This window comes from Musca domestica, unplaced genomic scaffold (genome assembly GCF_030504385.1).
Source record: "Musca domestica strain aabys unplaced genomic scaffold, Musca_domestica.polishedcontigs.V.1.1 112, whole genome shotgun sequence".
Lineage (NCBI taxonomy): Eukaryota > Metazoa > Arthropoda > Insecta > Diptera > Muscidae > Musca > Musca domestica.
The window spans coordinates 2,009,909-2,034,456 of NW_026712140.1; the positions used below are offsets into that span (position 1 = coordinate 2,009,909).

The 24,548-nt window shown below is 35.8% G+C and overlaps 1 protein-coding gene across 2 annotated transcripts in view; it reads left to right on the forward strand.

Moving 5' to 3' along the window:
• Nucleotides 1–24,548, forward strand: part of LOC101894508 (cGMP-specific 3',5'-cyclic phosphodiesterase) — a 219,042-nt gene that overhangs the window by 115,379 nt on the left and 79,115 nt on the right. For both annotated transcript variants that reach the window (XM_059132180.1, XM_059132181.1), the window contains one exon: nt 8,523–8,552. The gene's annotated coding sequence lies outside the window, so the exon portion shown is untranslated. The remainder of the gene's footprint in view (nt 1–8,522; nt 8,553–24,548) is intronic.

Here is a 24,548-nt window from a genome sequence, read left to right on the forward strand (position 1 = left end):
CGAAATATTCATAATAGACCCTAAAAAGTATATATTCTGGATCAGCATAAAATTCTAAGACGATCTAGCGATGTCCGTCTGACTGTGTGTCTGTCTGTCCGTCTGTCTGTTGTAATCACGTCTGTTGTAATTCGAACGAATTGGGATAGAACGTTGGCAGGTTAAATTCGTAAATGGGCCATGTCGGTCCATGTTTTCATATAGCCCCCATATAACGGTACATCGCGATATTCGGTATTTTGATGATTTTTGCGACATTATTCAGCGGAATTGTTTCAAATTTTGTACTGGAAGGTCTTAATGGGTACTACAACCTATGGCAAAATTTCTTATGCAGGTTTACGTTTTCGTATATAGCCCATTTAACGGTACCTCCAGATATTCGATATATTAATGATTCTGGGGAACTGTTTCAATGTTCGTATTTGGGCACTACAGCCTATGATAAAAAAATCGTAAGCAGGTCCACATCTTCGTATAGCCCTCATATAACGGTTTTCATTTAAGTGGTAGTTTTCGGATTTTTTTTTTTTGAAATTTTTAAAGTTCCTTCCAAATGCTTTTGTCTTGTTTTGTTTTTTAATATTTACTTATTTTATTTTTCTCCCTCTCTCACACTTTTAAATTATTTTCCAAAAAATTGCTGGCATTTCTCATAATATCAATCTAGTGTTTCCAAATCGATTGAAAACTCATTAAATATCCTTAAAATTTAATAAACATTAAACGATGTCCATCATTTCACATCTCTCTGTTGGACATTCTTCATGTATAACAGACAAAGCTGTGAAACATTTTGCCTAATCCCCCCCCCCCCCCCCCCCCCCCCCCCTCAGCAATAAATTGCTGTGAAAACACAAGGACATTTTAAGACCATATCAATTAATTTCTGATCAAATGATTGATGTCCTCCGAAGCACATCAAAGTTATTTTCTTTGCCGATGTTAGCAATAAAAAAATTACATTGACAAAATATTACAACAAACACCCAAAGAGGAGGTACTTTAACAGAACTCAAGTATCTTTCAAAGCATCCACAGCATCATCATCATCATCATCAAACCAAGGGACACTTAGCTAACAAACAGCCTATTTAGTTGCCATTAACAACAACATCAACACAAAATTTGAAATCAATGCTTGGGACTTGGATGCAATGGCACAGCGGACATATACAAAGGCATCAACATCAACATATTGTTGGTGTCACAGATTGGAGGATGGCATGGAATGTCTGTGAGAAAGACAGCAATAAAATTAAATATTTCGAAATTTGATACATGTTTAGAAAGAGTCTGTTTAAGAAGTGATGTGAAAGTGGGAATTTGATAGAAAAATATTTAATATTTTTAGGAGAATTTGAACTATCGAAAAATTCAAAGTGAGATAAAAAAACTGCAATCAAATTCAGACTGCTGTCATTTCTAAGACACTCGTCCAACAGCTGTTAAAATTGTTCCAGTGACAGCTTATTATATTGTTTACAAGCGTACAAAAGCATTTTGAAAATTTTTTCGTGATGGAATTTAAGCGTGATAGTGTGATTTCTTTATATTTGGCTGGACTATTGTGTCTGGAGTATCGATCGCCTCAAACAAGCTCTTCGCCGGAAATGGGCCAAAATACCGCAGAGCAACATTCAGGCAGTTTGTGTCGGTTTCATTGGGCGTTTAAATGCCATAATTCGTGCCAAAGGTGACCAATTCGAACAAATCTAAACTTATTCTAAAATTTGATGCTATTTCCGACATTTTTTGCTTTTATTCAATAAAATTAAAAAACAAGTAAGCAAAGTCTATAGTCGTGCGGAGCCGACCATGTGATACCCTACAACACTACAACATGTTAGAAGCCCTCTTATGTCCTAATCCATTTTGAAACTATGTCAAGGAGCACTGCGCAGATATTACGCTTAGCATTTTGAACAGAGACATTTGCCCAATATTTACGAACTATGTCGTGTTGTTAGTTGTTGTGCAAAAATGCTAGAATTCTTCCCTGCCCTTATCGCTCTTCCCAGGCATGTCGAATGGCTTCCCTTGTGTATAAGGATTTTTTTTTTGGTTTTGGTTCATTTGAACTATCTCCAAAAGCCCCTCTGAATCTCCAAATTTAGACTCAACTATATGATTTTCTTGTCTACGATATTTGGCTGTCGTCGGATATCGCCTGTAAGTAATGCTGGTATTTTTTACACAAAGTAGTGGTCCATTCTACCTAGAGTCCTAAACTCTAACTTCATGCGAGATTTTGTATCCTTCAGTTTCTACTTGTATTATAACGGCTGCAAAATCAGGAACATTTTTTGTTGGTCAATTTCAACCCCTAAATATATTGCGGACATCTTTGAAAACAATAGGCCTAGCCATTCTGAACTTAACCCTACCATTTTCGTGAGGATCGGACGATAATTGCAATCCGTATATAATATATAATTGTAATAGATTTTATCCTCTTATGCCATGAGGGCATTCTGGATTGACACAATCTTTCAAAATCGGTCTAGCCATTCTTAAGATATAAGCATTCTAACTAACATCCCCTCTTCTGTATTTGCACATTGTATATACTTCGCTATATATATCCGAAATATTTACTATCGGCATCTACGTAACGGTCAGGATTGACCTGTTCGTCTATTTGTGATTTCGCCGGGATTATAATATACGCGGTTTAATGGAAAATTTGATTTTATTTCACTCTAATGTCATAGCCTTTTTCACCCACTAAATATTACCCGATGACCATCGAAATTGGAAGGCTTCTGCCCAGCCCTAAGATCTAGCCCCATGCAAACTTCCGCGTCGATTGGTCTATAATTGCGACCTGTAGAGCAACTGCAAAATCAGGACGTTTTTCAGTTTTGGTCCATTTCCACCCCTCCAAATGAAATAGGGTTCTATTCATCTCCAAAAGAAATAGGGTTCTATTCTGACCCTATCCCCACCTTCATTCTGAATTTCGTGAAGATTGGTCCGTAATTGCGACCTGTAGAGTGATTACAAATTAACATGGACAGACGGACGGACGGACATACATAGCTAGATCGACTCATCTCGGCGAGATAGGAAGGTTCATATATGCTTTCCTATGTGGGAAACCAATATTTCGAGGTGTTACATAATTTTTGGCCCAATCAAACTTATAATACCCCCAACACATAGTGTTGTAGGGTATAAAATACTGTAAAAATTAGGGCGTTTGACTTTGTTCCAGTTTTTTTTATCACACCCTATATATTAGGACAATCAATATTTTACTAAGTATTTTGGTACAAAACAAGTGAAAATACCATCCACCCGTTGTATTCATAAGAGAAGACATCAAAACATGCTTATGCCCTGCTGCGGTTCTTGTCTATGAACAAGAACTGACATTTACTCATTAAGAAAATTATTTAACAGACTCAGCTTTAGCAATAACACACACAAACAAATATATTTATGTTTGTTTATCATCCTTTAAATGTTTATATTGGTATATTAGATTAACCCAAGAAATCTATTTGTTTAGTCAAAAAACCCATAATACAAGGTTTATGACCATCGGGTCATAGTAATGTTTATGGAGTCATTTTAGTCCCCAAATAAGTAAAATTTTGTAGGGGGTAGAATTTTTAAAATTTAAAAAAAAAAATCTTATTAATTTTCGTTCCGGGATCAAGCATTAAATCGATTGGAAAATAAATGTGACATGTACATAGATAACTGAAGAAAAGGAGAAGATGTGTCATAGGGTTTACTCTGAAATAAAAAAAAAAAACTATTGTGAGCAAAAACCTTTTTTGGATCATCCCAATAAACATGCTACTGCACACAACAGTGAAGCACAGTCGTCCTGTGAACATAATTACTGGAGATGTTTACATTAAAGTAGCTGTTGTAAGTACTTAACAATAGTTATACTAATTACATCAGTATGTGTGTGTGTGTGTGTGCGATAATGTGAGTTGAATACTGCAAAAATAAGAGGGTTTCTCAACACAACTCATTTTAGATAAATTTCTAAATAGTTCAGATTCTATTCTATTTGGCAATTAATGAAAAATTTATTGAGTACTTACCCAAAACCATACTCCATTTACAATGCAGTCAAGTTTTAGCTGTAAAAAAATATCAGTAAAATAAAGTAATGTGTAAGAACACAATAAGGATTTTTAGGAACAAATATATAAGGTTATGCAAGGAGAATTGTACTAATATTGTCCATTATCTGACTGAAGCGTTTTCACAAATATTACGATGCATGAAATGTGAACTAGAATACAAACTTTTTTCCCTTATAATTTATATGTTTTTATACCCTCCACCATAGAATGGAGGGTATATTGAGTTTGCCATTCCGTTTGTAACATCTCGAAACATACATTTTAGGCCCCACAAAGTATATATATTCTTGATCAGCATAAATTTCTATGTCGATTTAGCGGTGTCCTCTACTCTACTTTAGCTTTCGAACGAAATGAAGTAGGTAGATAAAGTTTTACACCAATGTATAGAGATAATATAGGACTTTTGGTAGGTCAACGTTTTGGTATAGCCCCCATATAATAGTACCTCCATATTTTCGGTATTTTGGTGATTTAAGCTACGTTATTAACCGGAAATGTTTCAAACTTGGTATTTGAAGTTCGTAATGAATGGAAAAATGTCCGTGTAGGTCCATGCCTTCGTATAGGCCCCATATAAAGGCACCGCTCGATATTTGGTATTTGAAGTAATGGATACTATAGCCTATGACAGAAAATTGTCTGTGTAGGTCCATGCCTTCGTATAGGCCACATATAACGGCACCTCCCGATATTCGGTATTTTGATAATTTTAGCGACATTATTCACCGGAATTGTTTCAAATTTGGTATTTGAAGTTCGTAATGGATACTAAAGGCTATGACAGACAATTGTATAGCCCCAATATTCCATATTTTGATGATTTTAGCTACATTATTCACTTTTTTTTTAATTTCGAATTTGGATATTGTAAAGGTTTATGACAAAAGTTGCCTATGCAGTTCCACGTCGTCTTTGTGCATTTGTTTGTAACAGGCAGAAGGAAACGAGATAGACCCATAGTTCCTTTTGATGATCTGCATAGAATCACATTCTGAGTCGATTTATGCATGTCCGTCCGTCCGTCTGTCCGTCAGTCCATGTATTTTTATAAACAAAGTACAGGTCGTATTTATTGCCCGATCCAGATAAAATTTTGCAAAGATCTTTTGTTTGGCCCAAGGACGAACCCTATTGAAATTGGAGATAATCGGTCAAAATTTAGATATAGCTCCGATATATATATTCGTCGGATTTGCTTTTTATTGTGCACCAAACGTGTAATATCAGCCCGAATTGTATGGAATTTGGCATATACGCCCAAGTTAGGTCTGAAAATATGTATGCCAAATTTGATCGAAATCGGTTCAGATATAGCTATAGCTCCCATATATATTGTTCATCCGATTTGTTATTTTTGTCCACCGCCGCCGTAATATGCACTATGCAACAACAATATTTCAGGGAAATTTATCAAATACAGCTCCGAAATATATTCGCCAAATTTTATCGAGATCGGTTCAGATTTGGATATAGCTCTCATATATAACTTCGTCCGATTTACTTTTACGTCTAGTATTTGTCCAAATGGGATGGAATTTGGCACTTACGACCGAATTGAGTCTAGAAGCTAGTATGTCAAATTTGGTGAAGATCGGTTCAGATATAGCTATAGCTTCCATATATATTATTCATCCGATTTGTTATATTTGTTACCCACAACCGTAATATGCACTCCGTAACAACAATATTCAGGGAAATATATCAAATACAGCTCATAAATATCTTTGCCCAATTTTATCGAGATCGGTTCAAATTTGGGTATAGCTCCCATATATATATTTATCTGATTTCAAATTAATTTTGCACCAAATGGGCAATACAAGTCCGAATTTAAAAGATACAAATGTTTCGGCATTTTTAGTCCTTTGAACTTTAAATTACATTTATAATCATAGCGTGTATGATTAAATTCTCCCATAAAAGCTTTTAATTGTTATGTGGAGTTCTACAAAATTAGCAAAGTGGTGTAGGGTATCATAAAGTCGGCCCCACCCGACTTTAAGACTTTCTTTACTGGTTTTTAAGATTTAACAGATTTTTTTTTTAATTGCCAAGTTCGTTCCAAATGTTGGAGGGTATTCAGAGTTCGATCTGGCCGAATTTACAGCTTTTGTATCTGTGTCCTTTTAAATTGAACTTTCGCAGCAGATGTACCATAGGAAGTTGGTTGATATATACCATTTTCACACTACATCTTATATTGGCACAAATATTGAGATGTGCAAGAATTGAAATGTATACGCTACAGCATCAGAAAATTAGAGAAGCAACCTTTTGAGTAGATTAAAGATGTTGATTCAATGTAAAGGCGTTTCCGATTTACAGAAACTTTGCCGTACATCGAGTAGGGTCCCCGTCAAACTTAGCATCTTCATATTTGTTAATACTTTTCTCTATCTAGCCACGTCAGGACAGACTGTCTGATGGCCTGTCTTATTTATAGATGCCCAAGATAACTTTCGAATGGATTGTACGATTTACGATATGTAACCTCAACTTTTGTTAAATGCCCTTTTTGCACACCATAAAGGTTGGACCTACACTATGTATGTGGAGGATATAAAAACAAGTTACAAAGAAACTACATTTTTAATACCCTCAGACGTTTGGAAAAAATTTTCAAAATCTTAAAAATGTAGCTAAAATCAAATAATGGAAGGCCCCATTATATGGGCGCTATGTCAGAATATGGAACTATATTACCAATTTTCAATACCAATACGAACCTAAAATGCACTTAGTCAATCTACTTAATTTCATTCGGAAGTTAGATGAAAAGAGGGTGAACATATGTAAATCGACATAGAATTTTACACTAATAAGGATATACAGGGTGAGATAAAAAAACTGCAAGAAAGTCAAACACCATAATTGTTACATTTTTTTAAATTTTATTGAATGAAAGCCTCGGTCGATTAATACGAGCGAAGAGCGAACATCGGCTGTTCACCACTTTCGGCCAAGCGAAGCAACTCTTTAGCTCTTTTGAGTCAATTTTCTTTCTGTTGCGGTGTAATTTCTTGCACTTTTTGGAATGTCAATGGCTTTACCCGAGCATATTTTTCAATATTTGCCGAATGGAATATTGTGATATATTCAGCTCACGAGCCATTTTTGGCCACAGCAACACGGGTTTTGATCAAGTCGCTTCTTTACTTTTCGAACCATTGCTGCTGATGTTGCTGTTTTCTTCCGTCCACTTCCTTGACGTCGGGCTACGCTACCAGTATCACGGTAACGAGCGATGGTACGACACACAAAAGATTTATTCACATTTAAATGCTGGAATGCTCCAACGATAGCCACATATAAAGAAATCACACTATCACGCTTGAATTCCATCACGGATAACTTTTTTTCTGGAAAATTCTCACCAAAATGTTTTTGTACGCTTGTAAACAATATTATGAGCTGTCAATGGAATAATTTTAACAGCTGTCGGACGAGCGGCTTAGGAATGAAAGCAGTCTGAAATTGGTTGCAGTTTTTTCATCTTTGCTACGAGAAGTTCCAAACTTAACAACGACGAACTTAATATACACTTCGTACTAAGAATGGTGGAGGTGATCAAATACTGAAAGTACGCATCTCTCGGAACATCAGCTGAAGCGTTCTAGTTTGATGGCAGTATCAGGTGGTATAAATTATATTTATGGCCACAAGGTTAATGGAGTAGACAGTTATGACTATATCAACTTTTTGAAAATCGTTCATCTTGGTATTATGTAAAGATCGGTTAACATTTTAAGGTGTTACAAGGGGTTGAAATGAACGATACTCATTCTCTATAGCCAACCTTTAAGCAATGCATAGGTACTTTGGATAGTATTTTTTTTGTTTTTCCTTCTCAAAATGGAATATTTAATTGAATTCCAAAAAAAAAATGAGAGGCAACCCATACTTAAGGGTTCTAGTAATACGAAAGACTCTATGACATTTTCTCGGTGTAAGAACATATACACATCGTAATTGGAAATCTATGGATGTATGTATGCATGTGTGTAGTTTGTCTCAAATCCAGAGGTATTAGATGGCATTGATTTAGTTTCATTACCAATACCACAAACACACAGTTTATTATTCATTGAATCGATTGTTTAGATTTTAACGCATGTATGTGTGTGCGTATTGAAATTTTGTGGTATTTTTGTATGTATGTTGTCACACCAGTGCCTTGATTGACAGGATATGACTGGGATATAATTAAGACTCGGACGGGGGGTGGCTGTCTGTAAATGTCATACTTTCTGCAATCTAATTATTATTCACAATCTGAGTTTCTTATTCTCTCGCCGGGATATGAGACATAATTAGACATTTGTATTGTGTATATCTATGTATGTTTGTATACTTTCGCAATTATATTGGTATTCAATTAGTACTAATTTGTGTTATTGTTCTATTTTGCAGGATAAGGCGTTTAATTGATATCGGTTTTTGGTAAGTTAATAAAGTATTAGTAGACCTTAATTTATGCATGGAATTAATTGGAACTGCTTGATTATGAGTATTCAGGGAATTTTTAAAAGTCATTTTGTATTTTAACTGGTAAAGTTTAATTTGAGATTATATTGAGGGATAACATTTGAAAGAAAAAAAAAACGAATAAATAAGTTTATAATTTGTAATTAGACCGGCTAGACTAAAATTTTTGCTAATGAGAAAATCATAAAGATTTAGCAAATGTATTTCTGAGCTGTATTTGATAAATTTCCCCAAATATTGTTGTTACAGAGTGCATATTACGGCTGCGAAGGACAAATATAACATCTCGGATGAACAATATATATGGGACCTATAGCTATATCTGAAGCGATTTCGATAAAATTTGGCATACTTATTTTCAGGCCTAATTTGGTTGTATGTGCAAAATTCCATACTATTCGGGCTGATATTACACGTTTGGTGCACAATAAAAGGCAAATCGGACGAAGATATGGAGTTATATCTAAATTTTGACCGATTATCTCCAATTTCAATAAGGTTCGTCCTTGGGCCAAACAAATGATTTGTACAAAATTTTATCTGGATAGGGCAATAAATGCGAACTGTACTTTGTTTACAAAAATACATGAACAGACAGACGGACGGACGGACACGCATAAATAGACTCAGAATGTGATTCTATGCAGATCATCAAAAGGATCTATGGGTCTATCTCGTTTCCTTCTGCCTGTTACAAAAAAGTACAAAGACATAATACCCTGGCCATCCTGTGGTGTAGGGTATAAAAACAGAGATCATCGACCAGAGCTCCCATTCACTCAGTTTTGACGCTACCATTATTACCACATAGTGGTAATACCCTTACTTACTCTTTTTGCATTTGTTTGTAGCGTGGGGAAGGAAGCGAGATAGACCCATAGTTAATTTTGAGGATATTCATAGAATCACTTTCTGGGTAGGTTTATGCATGTCAGCCAGTCCGTCCATGTATTCTTGTGAACAAAATGCAGGTCGCATTTATAATACGATTGAGATGATAATTGATGAATATCGTGCACCAAATGGCCAATATCAGTGCAAATGAAATGATATTTGGCACGACCTACAGAATTCAGTTTAGAAATAAGTACATTAGCTTTGAAGAAAATCGGTTCATATATAGCTTTAGCTCCCATATATATATTTTATCCGATTTGGTGTATAAGTCCCTCTCATTCGTAATATGCATTCGACAGCAATTATATTTAGTACCCGATATCTTTTAGAGCTCAAAAATACCTCTGCTAAATTTTATTAAGATCGGATCAAATTTAGATTTACAGGGTTGCCCATATTCGACGGACCCATCTGGCAACGCCATAACTTTTGACAGAGATGTCACATTGCTTAATGACATACTGCTTTAGAAGCGTCAGTCCAAGGAGAACGGATTATTCGCATTGATTTGCATTTGTTCCCGTACAAAATTCAATTGACGCAAAGAATGTTGCCTTCGGACAAGCCTCGTCGATTAGAATGGGCCCAAAGAGTCATCGAAATGGCCGAAGATGACGAGCAATTTGGGAACAAAATTATAATGTCCGATGAAGCCCATTTCACATTGAATGGGACCGTAAATCAAAATAGCCGTTTTTACGCCACTGAAAATCCTCAGGAGATACAAGAAGTGCCTCTTCGTGACGAAAAAGTCACAGTTTGGTGCGGCGTTAGTGCGAAAACGGTCATTGGGCCGTTTTTCTTCCAAAATGAAAATGGCCATGCTGTTACCATCAATCAGGAGCGTTATCGCGACATGATGACCAATTTTGTGATGCCAATTATTCGTCGAAAGCGTATGAGGCAGTTCTGGTTTCAACAAGACGGCGCTCCACCGCACACAAGTCGCATAACAATCAATTTTCTTAAGAATTTGTTTCCGGGCCGTTTGATGTCGAAAAGTGGTGATTTGGACTGGCCACCGCGTTCGCCCGATTTGACGCCGCCTGACTTCTTCTTGTGGAGATATTTGAAGTCAAAGGTTTACGTTAACAAGCCAAGGACCGTAGAAGAGCTCAAGGACAATATTCGTGAAGAAATAGCCGCTATTCCGGCCGAAATGTTGGCAAAAAACGATGGAAAATGCAGCAAAAAGGGCACAATACGTCATCAACGCCAGAGGCGGCCATTTGAGAGATATCATATTCAAAAATTGATGTAAACAAATCTACTTGGAACAAATTAAATGATTAACCAACCGCCAAATTTTTATTTTTTTCTTTGATTTTTTAAAAAAAAAAAAACATGGGTCCGTCGAATATGGGCAACCCTGTAGTTCCCACATATATCCTTAATCCGATTTCCTGATTATTGTGCAAATTTTGGCTAATATCAGCCTAAATGGAGTGAATTTTGGGACGTACGTTTCCATTTTGTGGATCTCGGCTCCGATATATTTTTAATATAATACTTCTCGACGTGATATAATGTACTCTGTTATTTGGGATAAAAGATTAAAATGTCTCCGTCAGATTTAGTGAAAATCGATTCAGAATTGGATATGCTTCCACTGTATTAGTTCCGTCTGAAACCAAATTATAACTGATTTAAAGCCAAATGTTGATAGGTGGTATGACCTACTTCAAATAAATTTTTTTGTTACGGGAGCTCTACTAAGTAAGCATAGTAGTTCAGAGTATCATATAGTCGGCCCCACCCGACTTTTGACTTTTCCTTACTGGTTTTCTCTAACTCTTTTATCTTAATAGTACGGGTTTCGAACGAAACGAAACATCATCTCGCATCTATGGCCCAAGATTGACCCTCAATTAAAATGTCAAGATCTGAGCGTTAACCATTTCACCATTACAACAACAAATAGAACTATGTGAAAATATGGAAATCATAGACTTGGCGCAGTTGTTTTTATAAATATTGCCTAATGCAATAGTTGCTCCTTCCACTTCTGTAATGTTATCAAAATATAGACACATTTCGTAGAAGTTTACATTTTAAACCAGTAAAGAAAGTCTTAAAGTCGGGCGGGGCCGACTGTATGATACCCTACACCACTTTGCTCCACATAACAATTAAAAGTCTTTATGGAAGAATTCAATCATACACGCTATGATTATAATTATAATTTAAAGTTCAAAGGACTAAATATGCCGAAGCATTTGTATCTTTTAAATTCGGACTTGTATTGCCCATTTGGTTCACAAATAATTTAAAAGCGGATAAAAATATATATGGGAGTTATATCCAAATCTGAACCGATGTCGATAAAATTTGGCAGAGATAGTTCTGAGCTGTAAATTAAATATTTCCCTGAATATCGTTGTTACGAAGTGCATATTACGGCTGTGGGTAACAAATATAACAAATCGGATGAAAAATATATATGGAAGCTATAGCTCTATCTGAACCGATCTTCACCAAATTTGACATACCAGCTTCTAGACTAAATTCGGTCGTATGTGCCAAATTCCATTCCATTTAGGCAAATATTAGACTTTTGGTGCACAATAAAAAGTAAATCGGACGAAGATATATATAGATACGGACAGACGGACGGACAGACAGACGGACGGACGGACATGCATAAATCGACTCAGAATGTGATTCTATGCAGATCATCAAAAGGAACTATGGGTCTATCTAGTTTCCTTTTGCCTGTTACAAACAAATGCACAAAGACATAATACCCTGACCACCTTGTGGTGTAGGGAATAAAAAATTGACAAAAATACAGACCAATTATCAAAAAACTATTAAATATCTTATAATTCAGTTAATTACCTAAATAAATAACGTTAATTAATAAATTTACTAGAGGCGGGAGTTAATTTGAAAACCCCTAGAGCGTAATTAATCTTATTTTCATTAACAGTTCATTAACCCAAGTGTTAGCTATTCATCCTTCGTTGAGCTAGAATGAAATGTGGTGATTTGTGATGGAGTAACTCTTGCTACAAGGGAATGAAAAGAATATCCCTTGAAGAAGATTTGTTCTTAACAAGAAAACCTGTAAATGTATATGTACTACAGCTATTTATCTTCCAAGAACATCAAATATGAAAATTGTATTTTTGCTCACCTTTTAACTCTGAACTTTTGACGTAAGCCATTATTTAATATAATTCGCCTTTACAACTAGTACACACCATGCCACTTGACATTTTGTGATTTTAGTACATTGTTGTTAGAAGTAACCTTTGGGAAATTTCCCAGTCATTATTATGTGATAGAGATTATCCATGAGATGAACACAAAAACTTGGCAGTCTCGAATAAAACAATGGACGCACATACGGATAGCAGAAACTGAGCAACAGGAACAATACCGAGCCATTAACAGCATGAATTTTTTAATATTTACCTCAAGGAGGATTAAATACATGCACTCAAATGCAAATATTACATGCTCATCAGTCAGCAGGGGTTGATGTGTATTAGGGTGCTCCAAATGAAATCAAGAATTCTCTGTGCGTTAATATTATCAAGTGTTAAAATGGATTTACCTCCCCTCATCAAATGGTCAAAGTTTTGAAAAAAATCTTTAAAAATCATAAATACCTGAATGATAGGAGACTGTGTTGCTCCTGTGGTAGCTATGCACCCCACATAAATCGAAGTGATTATCCGTGCCGATCAAATACTCGAATATCATAATATATTCTTTAAATTGCTACCTCTTTTCAAAGGTTCAATTTTTTTGTGAAAAATCATGCTTCACGTATAATGGGAACTAGGAAACTGATGCCAAAATATTTCCACGGACTTCCTGGCAAAAAAATTGTTTTTTGAGGATCTTCATAAAATCACTTTCTGATTCGATTTATGCATGTCAGTCCGTCCGTCCATGTATTCTTGGCAATTCAGGTCGCATTTTTTATCCGATTGAGATGAAATTTTGCAAACAATATTTGTTGTTTGGCCCAACGACGAACCCCATTGAAATTGGTGATAATCGGATCAGATTTAGATACAGCTCCCTTATATCTTCAACCGATTTCGGGTTAATCGCGCACTCAATGGCTAATATAAGCCCAAATCGAATTTGGAAAATCGGTTCAGATATAGCTATAGCTCACACATATATGTTTAATCCGATGTGGGATTTAAAGTCCCTCACATGCATAATATGCACTCCAGAAGAATTATATTTAGTACCGGACATCAGGTACTGCTTGAAAATACCTCTGTCAAATTTTTAATCGAGATCGGTTCAGAATAGGACATAGCTCCCATATATCCGATATCAGACGATATCGACGGACCGACCCATCGATTGTTATGCGACTTGTGTGCGGTGGAGCGCCGTCTTGTTGAAACCAGAACTGCCTCATACGTTTTCGACGAATAATTGGCATTACAAAATTGGTCATCATGTCGCGATAACGCTCCTGATCGATGTTAACAGCATGGTCATTTTCATTTTGGAAGAAAACGACCCAATGACCGTTTTCAGACCAACGCCGCACCAAACTGTGACTTTTTCGTCATGAAGAGGCACTTCTTGAATCTCCTGAGGATTTTTAGTGGCGTAAAAACGGCAATTTTGCTTATTTACGGTCCCAATTAATGTGAAATGGGCTTCATCGGACATGATAATTTTGTTTGTTGAGTTTTCACAATTGACTTCTTCTGTTGAATGTAAATTTCAACTATTTCAGAGCGCTCGCGTGGCGTGTATTGGTTCATGGTAAAAATCTGCTTGGACTGACGCTTCAAACACGGTATGTCATTAAGCGATGTGACATCTCTGTCAAAAGTTATGGCGTTGCCAGATGGGTCCGTCGAATATGGGCAACCCTGTACACAAAAACGACTGAATTCATCCTATTCTTCAAAATCGGTCCAGATATAGCTTTAGCCCCCATATATGTTTTATCCGATTTGGGGTTTAAGTCCCTTACATTCGTAAAATGCATTCGACAACAATGATATTTGGTACCAGATATCTTATAAAGCTCTTATCGAGAATGGCTAAGATTTGGATAGCTCCCACATATATACTCTTAATCTGATTTCAGGTTAATTGTGCAAATCATAGCTAATATCACCCGAAATTGAGTGAATTTCGGAACGTACGTTTCAATTTTGTGCAACGCGGCTCCGATATGCATTTTTTAATATAATCCTTCTCCAAGCGATATCATGCACTCTATAGCAAACTATAACTGCTCTTAAGCTAAATGTTGATAGGTGGTATGATCTACATGAAATAAATTCTTTTGTTACGGGAGCTCTACTAAATATGGATAGTGGTGTAGGGTATCATATAGACGGCCCCGCCCGGCTTTAAACTTCTTTTTTAAGAATCATGCATTTTTTTCAAAATTTGTGCTGGTAGAATTATTGGAATGTGTAAGATTCTTAGACAATCGTGCTCTTATTTCACATTTTATAAGAGTTATGATTATTAAAATGTTTAGCACTTTGTGGGGGAGGTGTGCGAATCTAGAACTGTTACAAATATTAAAATTAGTAAAACCTTAAAAAATTGGATCATCCTTTGTCGTCCTACTAGATAGATTTTTTTCTATGAAAATATTAACAATTTGTGGGGAAGGTATCAGAATAAGTGGATCGATATTGCTCATCTCCAAAATCTAACTGAGTTTGGTAAAAATATTGTACAAAATTTTTGTTTCTTGGGTCACCTTAATGTATGTGCATTGCCATACATGCACCCAATGCTTTTACCCTGTAGACTTGTGCTTGCAAGTAGCACGGAATGCAATCGCAAAACAAACATTCAAATTTGACATCATTTTTATTGGAAAACAAAGGGCTTTTGTTTTAAATTTGCAAAGCCCTGGTAAGTATTTAAAATTTTTTGGGGGAAGTAGTAAAGCCAATCTTGATTTTTTTAGGAAACAAGTACAAGCTACTCCTTTTGGGTCATGTCTGGGAGGTATGACGCACAACTGCTATAAGGCAAAGTACATTTTGAACTATATGATAGAATAGACTACAGCCACAATTTCATTTTTATACAATACAACACTATGTGTTGGCGGTATTATAAGTTTGATTGGGCCAAAAATTATGTAACACCTCGATATATTGGTTTCCCACATAGGAAAGTATATATGGATCCGTCCGTCCGTCTGTCCGTCTGTCCATGTTAATTTGTAATCACTCTACTCTACAACTGAAAAAAATCCTGATTTTGCAGTTGCTTTACAGGTCGCAATTATGGACAAATCGACGCGGAAAGCATGGGGCTAGAGCTTAAGGCTGGGCAGAAGCCTTCCAATTTTGATGGTCATCGGGTAATATTTAGTTGGTGAAATAGACTATAACATTTGTGTTATATAAAAGTCAAATTTTCCTTTAAACCCCGAATATTTTTAGTCCAGGCGAAATCACAAATAGACGAAAAGGCAATTCTGCCGATAGTAAATATACCCGATTTATATAGCGAAATATATACAATTTTTATAAACAAAGGAAAGGGATGTTAGCTAAAATGCTTGTATCTAAATAATGGCTGGACCGATTTTGACAAATTTTGTCAATTCTGAATGTCCTCCTGGCATAAAAGAATAAAATCTAAAAAAATCGCATAAAAAGATGCAGCTTAATAAAGTTGCTACAATTATTAAAATACAAAATCTTCGGTCGTACCGTTATAGGAGGATGCACAAAAGTCTGAAGAACAGAAAATATGGTAGCATTTGTCAACACCACATACTAACAATTTGTTAAAAATCATCAAAACACCGACTTAAGGGAGATATCGTTATATGGGGCTATACGAGACTTATATACATCTTCTCAAAACATTATATAAATCTGAGTAAAATTTTATTAACCAACTTCATTGTGTTCTGAACCTAGAATGATTCTCACAGACGGACAGATGGATGGACCTGGTTAAATCGACATAGAATTTTGTGCTGATCAATAATATATATTATCGGTAGGGTCTAAAATGCATATATCGAGGTATAGAAATCGGAATGACAAACTTAATATACCCTCCATAGTACGGTGAAAGGTTCAGCGGTTATAAGTGTGTGTGTATGGGCAGCTCTTAAAGAAGATACTCTCAGTAATCCACTAATGAATGGATTATTTGGACCTTGCATTCAGGTAGACTACATTTCAAATTTGACCTAGAAACAGTTCTTAAGAATCTTTTAAGAGGGCTTCAAAATGGTCTCCAAGAAATAACTTTACTTTTCTCATTGTCAATTAATGAGTAACGGCGGTACATAGTGTGCGCGTCTGAGTACAAAACCGAAGAATGTAAGTTCGAAACTCATCGAATTCAATCAAAGAAGAACATAATAAAATACAATGACTTTTTGTTGCGTCTACAGACTTTTACCTACCTGTATTTATGAATCAGAAGATTTCGAGTTCAAAAAAGATCATACTAAAAATGCTTTTGTTCAACATGTTCGACGACTATTAGCCGCCAAAGAATCACTCTTATTTCGGACGTGTTGATACGTGTTAGAATTTAAATTTTGTAAGAAGTTGACCTCTTTGGCAAGTAAACACGATCATTTTGTTTGTTTACCAACTGGTGGACAACGAATGTTTTCTCATCTGAGAAAACCAAATTCGGCAGTTCACCACTTTCGGCCAAGCGAAACAACTCTTTAGCTCTTTTGAGTCCATTTTCTTTCTGTTGCGGTGTAAGTTCTTGCACTTTTTTGGAATTTCAATGGATTTACCCCGAGCTCATTTTTCAATACCTTCTGAATGGAATATTGCGATTTATTCAGCTCGTTTTTCGGCCACTGCGACACAGTTTGTAAACAAACAAAATTATTGTGTTTACTTGTTAAAGAGGTCAGCTGAAAATGTGTACCTTCAGTTGGCCACCAGCCATAACAGCCGATGGTCGTTCTCTGCTCGTATTAATCGACCAAGGCGTCAGTATAAATGCCGGATATTATCGCGAAAATATTCTGGAGGGTGTGTTAAATCATTGGGCACGTAAACATTTTGGCCGCAGATCTTGGACATTCCAACAGAACTCAGCACCATCGCACTCAGCACGAGCCACCCAAGAATGGTTACAACATAAGGTTCCTCTCTTCAATTCCAGCGCACAATGGCCACCAAAAACTCCGGATACTAATCCGTTGGACTATTGTGTCTGGAGTATTTTGAAAAGCAAGGTTGGCACTAAAAAATACCAAAGTGTCGATCACCTCAAGCAAGAGCAACAATCGGGCAGTGTGTGACGGTGGACCAAAACGTGGACTTGTAATTACAATGACTCATCACACGAACTAGGACCCATTACGATCTACAACTACCAATTTTCAGAGAAATTCTTGAAAAAATGTGTCAAAAGTCATCAAAATACCGAATGTTGGGAGGTACCGTTATATGGGGGCTATACCAAAACGTTAACCCATACATACAATGTTTTGCCACACGCACAGGGACCCGTTATGACCTACAAATACCAACTTTCAGACAAATCCGTGAAAAAATATAAATCATCAAAATACCGAATATCGGGAGGTACCGTTATATGGGGACTGTACCAGAACGTGGACCGATATATCTCGTTTTCAATAGCAACCATCCTAGACACAATACAAATTGCTCTGCTAATTTTTGGCGCTCTACGTCAAATAATGTGGGCTATATCGTGATTTCAACAGACAGACAGACATCGTTAAATCGACTTAGAATTTTATGCTGATTATGAATATATATACTTTATGGGGTCTACGACGAATATTTAAGGATGTTACAAACAAAATGACAAAGTTAATATACCATCCTTTCCAAGGTGGAGGATATAAAAAAATGTAAAAATTATGGCGTTTGACTTTGTTGCAGCTTTTTTTTATCTCACCCTGTATATAGATTTATTTCTCCCTGTTATATTCTTTATTACTCCGCCGAATCAAAGTAAACCCATGATATTACTGGTCAAAAACCACATTGCATAGACGGTCTTTTATGTGAAGAAAGTGGTAGAGGAAGCTTATTTTTACCGCCATAAAAATAGTAAAAACAATTTAGTAATTAACAAAAGTTCTTCAAGTTTTTTGAAATTTTAATACAATTTTGCTTAAAAATATCAGAACACAATTTGTTCTCCTAATTTTTGGCGGCAAATTTTAGCCGTTATAAGCTGACATATTGACGGCGGGCGGGTTCCAGTTTTGAAATTGACCCCTTCTACCTCTGATTCTGTTGATACATAAATTATTGAAAATTGTTTATCCCTCTAAAAGTTACTGATGGTTGGCCTAGAAAGAATAATTGGTGTATGACCGTGGAACTTTACGAAAAGTTTGATATGGACACCAAATAGGCATTGCTAGATGGTATTAAATGTCTGAAGTGAAATCGATGGATACAACAAAATATATAGGACCAACATTTCCGTATGCTTCAAACCTTATGCTGTTATGCCGCAGAAAATTTTGCTTATTTGAGGTATGGCAGTTTTGTTAAACTGTTATACTACTGTAAGTTAAACAAATTTGAAGGAATTTCTATGGAAAAATAAAGCTAGTACAATTTCTGCTTAAAAATGGTTGTATAACAGTTTGTGAAACATTTCTAATTGCAATTCCTGCAATGAAAGCTCAGTATAACAGTTTTTTTGAAAGTGTTATACTAATCAAGATTAGGTAAATTTGAAGGAATTCTATGGAAAAAATAAATTTAGAAAATTTTCTGCATGTAAATGGTTGTATAACAGTTTTGTGTAACTGTTATACTAACAAAAAATCGCAGAGTTGATGAGATTTTCGTAGGAAACATTTTTTTTTAATTTCTGAGCGAAAAATTTCATGAAAAATAAAAGATGCAAACGTATAACTGTTTTGCGAAACTGTTGTACTAACAAACTCATACTACGTTATGTGAATAAAATATCGATACCCCTTTTGATTTTGTAATAATTGTTACAATATTCGATATTTTATTACAACCCATTTATTTTCAAATTTTATTAACGATGTAGTTTGGAACAATGTTAATACAATGCTTAGAGGAAAAAAATACATTTAGGCTTTTAAGAAATATACTTACATGTCACAACATACCTACAACTTTAACAGTTATTTTATATATCAACATTTTCTAATTTCAGTTGAATTTATAACATTACTTAAAAGTTGTTCGCATACCTCCGCCAAACATTTGTGTGGGGTCCTGGGGCTCTACTTTACGTAATTGTCATCGATATAATCATCGACATTGTTGTAAGGACACATTTTGCCGCTGGCCTACAAAACTTTTCAATGTAATGACATTACGAAAAAATTGTTAAGGTTGGCGTATTGTATGAGTGGGTGCATGTATTGTGTATGTATTGGTATTGATCGACCTAATGTGTGGTTAAGGACTGGAAAATGGGAATTTGTTAAAGTGAAAAGTTTTGTTCTCCCTTTACTTTTCACAAAAAAAAACAAGAAAAACCGAAGGGAAACAAACATGTTTTTACAAAATTAGATTAATTCTGTTCTCAACCAATCAGACAGTGGGCGAAAGAAAGGTCCTCCATCTAACCAAAGTAAAGTAAACAGCTAAATTCGATAACTACACCAATTTGAGCTTGCTAAACTCATAAAAACAGACACCAAGATAAACATCCCTTGGGGCAGTGCGTCATCTGACATTCATTGGATGCTGAACGACAATAAAAACGGAACAGTAACAACAACGAGAAAAATATACTCTTTTCTGGTTGTAGGGCCATTTAACATTGAGTTACGACTTTCTATGAAATAGATTGCCTCTACATGACACCCCGCTATTAATGAAAGGGTTCCACACGAAACATAACTAGTTGTTGGTGACAAAAACGTGTTAATCCAGTACGAGGGGAAATGGTCCACCATGTGAGGGTGTTACAGGCTCAAGTTAACGTACCCATAAATTAAGATATCCCCACAATTTATGTTTGCAACAAAACAACCGTAAGCACCCCAACTATAAGCAGGAGATGGCAGCAACAATTTATTGGTAATTTTTTCCTTGCCGTACTCAGCACACGTGTATATGGGTTATCCCATATACGATTTGTAAACATTTATCCATAACAGTATTTTATCGTAACAGAGTATTTCAGCTGACAGATAGTATTTATAAGTTTGAGAAAAGATTAAGATTGAAGATCATGGAAAGACAATGCGGAACATAAGGTATATTTCTGTTACTAACTGGTTTAAAGGTTACAATCGATAGTAAAATCTTGAAATTTCATGAGAGGGTTATTTTTGATTCGGAGAATTTATATTCGTACTGTTTTGGTACACAGAAAATACTTTCGTACGAAGCACTTATTTATTCGTTTAACCGGACAATAAATGAGATATATAACATACGCGGAAAAACGAGCAGAAAGATTACAGTTTTTGTTGCACTTCTTGACCATTTTCGGGGAGATAGCCGAAGAAGTCTAATTTTATACCATTCACCGTAGTATGGAGGGTATATCAAGTTCGTCATTCCATTTGTAAAACCTCCCAATATATGTTTAAGACCACACGAAATATATATATTCTTGATCAGCATAAAATTCTATGTCGATTTAGGGATGTCCGTCCGTCTGTCCGTCTGCCGAAATCACTCTAGCTTCTGAACGAAATGAAATAGGTTGATAAAATTTTACTCAAATGTGTGTCTGCAGGACTTTTGGTATATGAGTCAAGTAGGTCCACGTTTTGGTATAGCCCCCATATAACGGTACCTCCCGATATTCGGTACTTTGATGATTTTAGCGACAATATTTACCGGAATTGTATCAAATTTCGTATTTAAAGTTCATAATGGACACTACAGCCTATGACAGAAAATTGTCTTTGCAAGACGTGGACTTCGTATAGCCTCATATTACGGCACCACCCGATATTCGGTATTTTGATGATTTTAACGACATTATTCACCGGAATTGTTTCAAATTTGAAGTTCGTAATGGATACTACAGCCTATGACTGAAAATTGTCTGTGCAGGTCCACGTTTTGGTATAGCCCGCATATAACGGTACCTCCCGATATTCGGTACTTTGATGATTTTAGCGACTATATTCACCGGAATTGTATAAAATTTCGTATTTAAAGTTCATAATGGACACTACAGTCTATGACAGAAAATTGTCTGAGCCAGACGTGGACTTCGCATAGCCCCATATAACGGTACCGCCCGATATTCGGTGTTTTGATGATATTAGCGACATTATTCACCGGAATTATTTCAAATTTGGTATTTGAAGTTCGAAATGGATACTACAGCCTATGACAGAAAATTGTCTGTGCAGGTCCACGTCTTCGTATAGCCCTCATAAAGCGGAACCTATCGATATTCGGTATTTTGATGATATTAGCGACATTATTCACCGGAATTGTTTCAAATTTGGCATTTAAAGTTAGAAATGGATACTACAGCCTAGGACAGGAAATAGTTTATGCAGGTACACGCCTTCGTATAGCCCCCATATAACGGTAGTTCCCGATTTTCGGTATTTTGATGATTTTAGAGACACTATTCGACGCAATTGTTTCAAATTTGGTTCGTAATGGATACTACAGCCTATGACCGAAAATTCTCGTGCAGATCCACGTCTTCGTACAGCCCTCATATAACGGTAGCTCCCGATATTCGGTATTTTAATAATTTTAGCGACATTATTCACCGGAATTGTTTCAAATTTGGCATTTAATGTTGGAAATGAATACTACAGTCTAAGACAGACAATTTTCTGTGCATGTCCACGTCTTCGTATGGCCCCCATATAACGATACTTCCCGATATTCGGTATTTTGATGATTTTAGCGACATTATTCACAGGAAATGTTTCAAATTTGGTACTTGAAGTTCGTAATGGATACTACAGCCGATGACAGAAAATTGTCTGTGCAAGTCGTGAACTTCGTATAGCCCCACATAACGGTCTGTGCAGGTCCACGTCGTCGTATAGATCCTAATATAAAGGCTACATTCGGTGTTTTAAAGATTTTACCAGAATTTTTAACGGATTTTGTTAAAGCTTTCTTTCTTGTAATATTTGTGAATATAATTAGAATCCTTGCAAAAATATTCAATATAGGTGTAACCCTCACATAACAGAACTTCCAACATTGAAATAAAAAAAACTAGTTGATCTCAAATATATCAACTAGTTTTTTTTTATTTTGCGCCCGTTTTCGTGGTAGTTATTGGATGGGATGGTCTGTCAAATGAACATAACTGTGTTTATGTCAATACTAAATCCAGAGTGGCTAAGAGATATATCGATCCACTCCAAAATTTTAAGTAATCACGAATCTCGAATGGGACGAAGGAGCCTTTAAGTCGGTCGAAGCGAAGATCTGTGGCAACGATGGATTATATCTTTAGTTTTGGTTTGGTTAAATTATTCAATATATGGATATTCTAGATGGAGCCAATATTATACTAATTTTAATCAGGCTGTTATAAATTGAAACTTTAACGGCTCGTTTTCTCTGCTACAGATGGTGAAGGAAAATCACAAGCCAATGCCAAAGCAATACTCGGATTTATCGATTCTTCAATTTAGCCAATTCATTCAACATTTTTTTTATATAGAACGAATTTTTTGCGGAATGCCCCACAAACGGAAGGCCCTTTTACGCAATAAACATTTACATGACCTTTATGTCTAGAAGCGTATAGGAAAATGTACATATGTAAAGAAGTGTGTATATCTGCCTGTATATCCTGCCCCCAAGACTGTGATGTGATAGTTGCCATTGTAGACTAGAGATTAAAAGTATCAAAACTATGACAGTGGCATTTCTTCTAGGACACTCGGTCACAATACTAAAAGAAACCCTTTTATATGAGAGTGGGTGTGTGAGCGTGTGTACGACTGAGTAAAGGACGCAATTTGGGTTTTTGAAAAACAAATTCGTAGAGATTAAAGGGTGAAATATGTTTGAATCCATTTATGTTAATGAAAACTAAAGATGAGCAACGCAAAAAGCAACAATTCGTCAAATGTCTTTGAGCAGTGTCCGGACATGTAATGTGTTTATCATAATTGATGAGGCACTGTCATTTCGTGTGGTTTAAGGATTTTCATTGAAATATATATATTTTTTTAAATAAATTTTTGCCATATGGTTGGAATAATAATGTGGCGAATGACGAAAGACCGGCTGACTAGAATTTTTCGAGTGATATTGAAAAGAGTTTTTGGAATTATGACGAAATCATCATCATTCAAAACAAGATGACATAACGGCAATACATATGTAAAATAGTATTTAAATTATAGACTTGTTTCTATGGAGACCTGCGGAAGGGACATTGCGTCTTTCATATATAGAAACTTACGCTATATAAATATAGTAGACCTGGAAAAGTTCATCTTTAAAAATATCTTTAGTATATCTTTTTAAAATGCCTTCTATATAAAATAATCTCTCGTATATAAAAACATGCACAAGGTCTTCCTTATATAGAAAACTCGAAAAATACATTCAATCTCTTAAAGACCAGTGGAAAGTTCTTTAATCTAGAAGAGCTCTTCTAAAAAAAATCAACCAACTTCAGACTGCTGTCATTTTCAAGCCACTAGTCCGACAGCTGTTAAACTTACTCTAGTGACAGCTCATTACATTGTTTACAAGCGTATAAAAGATTTGGTGAGAATTTTCTAGAAAAACAGTTATTCATAATGGAATTCATGCGTGATAGTGTGATTTCTTTATATTTGGGTGGAAAATCACAAGTGGCTATCGTTAGAGCACTCCAGCATTTAAATTTGAATAAATCATTTGTGTCTCGTACCATCGCTCGTTACCGTGATGCTGGTAGCGTAGCCCGCCCGACGTCGAGGAAGTGGACGGAAGAAAACAACAACCAACGGAAGACTCGAAAAATCAGCAGAAATGGTTCGAAAAGTAAAGAAGCGACTTGATCGAAACCCGCGTCGCAGTGGCCGAAATATGGAACGTGAGCTGAACATATCGCAATATTCCATTCGGCAAATATTGAAAAATTAGCTCGGGGTAAAGATGCTATTCCAAAAAGTGCGTGAACCGCAACAGAAAG